We start from the raw sequence: 6044 nt of genomic DNA, 5'->3' as shown, positions 1-6044 counted from the left end.
CCCCAGGCCAAACATGGCTGTAATTCTAGTCCCTCCATTACCAGCCTCGTCTCTCACCAAGGTGATAACTGGCAGCACACACTGGGGGAAGATGTGACCCATGTTGATTTCAGATCCAGCTTTCCCACCAAAGCCACTGTGCACAGACAGACTGCATAGGGATACTCCCACACAAGGACACCACCTCAAGACCAGCATAGGATGTTCACTGCAGCAGCACATATACTAAATCTGGAAAAACACAGAGCAGATTAGCATGACCACTGCACAAGGATGACATGCAAATTCGTAAAGTATCCATATTTTTGATTGGAAGAATCAATATTGTCAAAATGACTATACTACTCAAATCAATCTACAGATTCAATGCAATCCCTAACAAATTACCAATGGTATTTTTCACAGAATTAGAACAGAAAATTTTATAATTTGTATGGAAACACAAAAGACCTGAAGAGCCAAAGCAATCTTGAGAAAGAAAAATGGAGCTGGAGGAATCAGGCTCCCTGACATCAGACTATACTACAAAGCTAGAGTAATCAAAACAGTATGGTACTGGCACAAAAACAGAAATGTAGGTCAAAGAACAGGATAGAAAGTCCACAGATAAACCCAAGCCCCTACGGTCACCTAATCTGTGACAAAGTAAGCAAGAATATACAATGGACAAAATGTCTCTTCAATAAGTGGTGTTGGGAAAACTGGACAGCTACATGTAAAAGAATGAAATTAGAACATGCCCTAAAACCATACACAAAAATAAACTGAAAATGGATTAAAGACCTAAATGTAAGGCCAGATATATAAAACTCTTAGAGTAAAAGGTAGGCAGAACACTCTCTGACATAAATCCTAGCAGGATCTTTATTTATCCACCTCTTAGAGTAATGAAAATAAAAACAAAAATAAAGAAATGGGACCTAATTAAACTTAAAAGCTTCTGCACAGCAAAGGAAACCATAAAGAAAACAAAAAGACAATCCACAGAATGGGAAAAAAGTATTTGCTAATGAAGTGACCAACAAGGGATTAAGCTCCAAAATATACAAACAGCTCATGCAGCTTAATATTAAAAAAACAAAAAAAACAGTCAAAATATGTGCAGAAGATCTAAATAGACATTTCTTCAAAGAAGACCTATAGATGCCAAAAAGGACATGAAAATATGCTCAAAATCACTAATTATTAGAGAAATATAAATCAAAACTACAATGACGTATCACCTCACACCAGTCAGAATGGCCATCATCAAAAAATCTACAAACAATAAATGCTGGAGAGGGTGTGGAGAAAAAGGAACCCTCCTACACTGTTGGTAGGAATGTAAATTGGTAAAACCATTATGGAGAAGTGTATGGATGTTCCTTAAAGAAGTAAAAATAGAACTACCATATGATCCTGCAATCCCACTACTGGGAATATACCCAGAGAAAACCATAATTCAAAAAGATACATGCACCCTAATGTTCATTGCAGCACTATTTATAATAGCGAGGACATGGAAGCAACATAAATGTCCATCAACAGAGAAATGGATTAAGAAGATCTGGTACATATATACAATGAAATATTACTCATCTATATAAAAGAAGGAAATAATGTCATTTGCAACAACATGGTTGGACCTAGAGATTGTCATACTGAGTAAAGTAGGTCAGACAGAGAAAAACAAATATCATATGATATTGCTTATATGTGGAATATAAAAAAATAGAATAAATTAACTTATTTACAAAACAGAAATAGAATCACAGATGTAGGAAACAACTTATGGTTACCAGGGGAGGAAAAGGGGGGAGGGGTAAATTGGGAGATTAGGATTGACATATGCATAGTATTATATATAAAATAGATAACTAATAATGACCTACTGTATAGCACAGGTAACTCTTCTCAATACTCTGTAATGACCTATATGGGAAAAGAATTTTAAAAGGAGTGTATATATGTATATGTATAACTGATTCACTTTGCTGTACAGCAGAAAATAATGCAACATTTTAAATCAACTATATTCCAGTAAAATATTTTTAGGAAAGAGGGAGGGCTTAAGAAACATTAACTAAAAAATGACCAAAACAGGTAACTGTTTCACCTAATTTCATAGAGACAAAGAAAGATAAGCAAAATGAGAACACAGAGTAATTTATTTCAAACAAAGGAATAAAAAGACACTGAAAAAAAAAACAATTAGTGAAAGAGATAAATAACTTTTCAGATAAAGAGTTGAAAGCATTAATAATAAAATGCTAACTAAACTAGGGAAAAGAATAGATGAACACAGTGATAATTCTAACAAAGAAGTAGAAAATATAATAAAGAATCTTTTGGTTAAACATGACACCATAAAATTCCTTGAATAGAGCATAGGCAAAACATTCTCTGACATAAATCATACCAGTGTTTTCTTAGGTCAGTCTCCCAAGGCAATAAAAATAAAAGCAAAAACAAACAAATGGGACCTCATCAAACTCATAAGGGGTTTCACCGTAAAGGAAGCCATAAACAAAATGAAAAAAACTATGGACTGGGAGAAAATATTTGCAGACAATGTGAACAACACAGGATAAATTTACAAAATATATAAACAGCTCATACAATTCAATCAAAAATTGGGCAGAAGACCTAAAAAGACATTTCTCCAAAGAAGACATACAGATGACTAACAGGCACATGAAAAGATGCTCAACATTGCTAATTACTAGAGAAATGCAAATCGAAACTACAATAATTACCACCTCACACCAGTTAGAATGGCCATGATCAAAAAGTCTACAATTAATAAATGCTGGAGAGGGTGTGGAGAAATGAGAACCATCCTACACTGCTGATGGGAATGTAAATTGGTACAGCCACTATGGAGAACAGTATGGAGGTTCCTTAAAAAACTAAAAATAGAGCTACCATATGATCCTACAATCCCACTCTTTGACATATATCTGGAGGAAACTCTTAATTAAAAAAATGCATGCACTCCAATGTTCATAGTAACACTATTTACAATAGCCAAGACATGGAAGCAACCTAAGTGTCCATCGACAAACAAATGGATAAAGAAGATGTGGTATATATATATATATATATATGTGTATATATATATATATATATATATATATATATATATACATATATATATTACTCAGCCATAAATAATAAGGAAATAATGCTACTTGCAGCAACATGGATGGACCTAGACATTATCATACTAAGTGAAGTCAGAAACAGAAAGACAAATATCATATGATATCACTTGCATGTGGAATCTAAAACGTGATACAAATGAACTTATTTACAAACCAAAAACAGACTCACAGACTTAGAAAACAAATTTATGCTTACCAAAGAGTAAAGGAGGAAGGAAGGGATAAATTAGGAGTTTGGGATTAGCAGATACAAAGTACTATATATAAAATAGATAAGCAAAAAGGATTTAATGTATAGCACAGGGAACTATATTCAATATCTTGTAATAAACCATGATGCAAAAAAAAAGAACCAGTCAGAAAGGAAGAATACAATAACTGAAATTTTAAAGTACACTAGAAGGAATTAACAGCAGACTAGGTGATACAGAAGAATGCATATGTGATCTGGAAGATAGAATAATGGAAATCACCCAATTAGAACAGCAGAAGAAGAAACAAATTTTTAAAATGTGAGCAGTTTAAGATTCTTCCAGAACATCAAGCATACTAACATTCACATTATAGTGGTCCCAGAGGGAGAAGAGAGAGAGAAAAGGCTTAAAAATATATTGGATGAAATTATAGCTGAAAACTTCCCAAACCTGAAGAAGAAAACAGATATCTAGGAACAGGAAGCACAGAGGGTCCCAAACAAGATTAACCCAAACACACCCACACCAAGATACATCATAATTAAAATGGCAAAAGTTAAAGAGAAAATTACAAAGGCAGAAAGAGAAAAACATATAGTCATAAAAAAGGGAACCCCCATAAGGCTATCAGCTTATTTTTCTGCAGCAACTTTGCAGGCCAGAAAGGAAGAGCATGTTATATTCAAAGTGCTGAAAGGGAAAAACCTGCAACTGAGGATACTCTACCTAGCAAGATTATCATTTAGAATTGAAGAAGAGATAACTTCTCAGAGAAGCAAAAGCTAAGACTTCATCAATACTAAACCTACCTAATAATAAATGTTAAAGGGTCTTCTCTGAATGGGAAAGAAGTGGCTACAAGAAGTAAATATTTATAGGAAAGGAAAAACCCCACTAATAAAGGCAAATATAGAGTAAAGGCTGAGGATTATCCACTTAAATAAGCTAGTATGAATATCAAAAGGCAAAAAAAAATCATAAAATCATCTCTAACTACAATAAAAAGTGAAAGGATAAACATGAACATGAAAAATATGGCATTAAAAACACAAAACATGGGGGAGGGGGGTACAAAATTTACATCTTTTAGGTTGTGTTTGAACTTAAATGAGCACCAGTATAAAACTGTAGATACAGTAATAACTTAGCATATCTACAAGATATTCCACCCAAAAATAGCAGAATACACATTATTTTCAAGTGCACATGGAATGTTATCTAGTACAGACCATAGGCTAGGCCAGAAAACAACGGGTCAATAAAAAAACAAAGAGTAAATCAGAAAAAAACCTTGAGACAGATGAAATAAAAACACAAATTTCCATAATCTATAGGAGAAAAAAAAATCTATGGGATTCAGTAAAAGCAGTTCTAAGAGGAAAGTTTATAGTGATATAGGCCTACCTCTATAAACAAGAAAAATCACAGATAAACAACCTACCTACAATCTAAACAAAGTAGAGGAAGAAACAAAGCCTAAAGTCAGTAGACAGAAGGAGAAAATAATGATCAGAATGAAAAAACTAGAGACCAAAAAAAAAAAAAAAAGAAAAGAGAAAGAAAGAAAAGATCAAAAAACCAAGATCTGGTTTTCTGAAAAGATAACCAAAATTGATAAGCCTTTAGCCAAGCTGATTAATAAAAAAAGAAAGAGAAGAAATTACAACTGACATCATAGAAATAAAAACAATCATAAGAGACTACTACAAAGTTATATACCAACAAGTTGAACAACCTAGAAGAAATGGATAAATTCCTAGAAACATACAATCTTCCAAGACTAAATCAAGAAGAAATAGATAATCTAAACCAACTGATAGTAGCATTGAAATTGAATCAGTAAAAACAAACAAAAAATCTCCTAGCAAACAAAACCCAGAACTGGTTGGCTTCACAGGGTAAATCTACAAACATTTAAAACAGAGTTAATAACTATCCTTCTCAAGATATTATAGAAGAGCCAATATTCCCAATCTAATTCTATGTGGCCACCCATAACCTGATACTAAAACCTAAGACACTACAAAACAAAAAGAAAATTATAGGCTAATATCTCTGATGAATATAGATGCAAAAATCCTCAACAATATAATAGCAAACTGAATTCAACAGTACATAAAAATGTCATACACCATGATCAGCTGGTATCTATTCCAGAGAAATGCTAATCAAATCCACAATGAGATATCACCTCACATTTGTCAGAATGGCTATTGTCAAAAAGACAACAAATAATCAATGGTGGTGATGATGTGGAGAAAAGGGAACCCTTGTCCACTATTGGTGGGAATGAAAAATGGTATAGCCATTATGGAAAACAGTTGGAGTTTCCTCAAAAAATTAAAAATAGAACTACCATGTGATACAGCAATTCCACTCCTTAATATGCATCTGAGTAAAATGAAAACACTAATTTGAAAAGATATGTATACCCCAATGTTTACAGCAACATTATTTACAATGGCTAAGAGAGGGAAACAACCTAAAATGTCCATCAACAGATGTATGAATAAAGAAGCTATGATACACACACACACACACACACACACACACACACACACACACACACACACACAATGGAATATTACTCAGCCATAAAAAAGAATGAATTTTTGCCATTTGCAACAAAATGAATGGACCTGGATGGTATTATTCTTAGTGAAGTCAGATAAAGACAAATAATGTATGTCTTCACTTATATGTGAAA

At 33.2% G+C, this 6044-nt stretch overlaps 1 non-coding gene across 1 annotated transcript; it reads left to right on the top strand.

Moving 5' to 3' along the window:
- The first annotated feature begins 203 nt into the window (after positions 1 to 203).
- LOC137217651 (U6 spliceosomal RNA) lies at positions 204 to 307 on the top strand. The gene has a single exon (XR_010940164.1). It is a non-coding gene; the product is annotated as a U6 spliceosomal RNA (small nuclear RNA).
- The last annotated feature ends 5737 nt before the right edge of the window (positions 308 to 6044 follow it).

The sequence above is a fragment of the Pseudorca crassidens genome, chromosome X (assembly GCF_039906515.1).
Source record: "Pseudorca crassidens isolate mPseCra1 chromosome X, mPseCra1.hap1, whole genome shotgun sequence".
Lineage (NCBI taxonomy): Eukaryota > Metazoa > Chordata > Mammalia > Artiodactyla > Delphinidae > Pseudorca > Pseudorca crassidens.
This window is presented reverse-complemented; position numbering and strand designations above follow the sequence as displayed.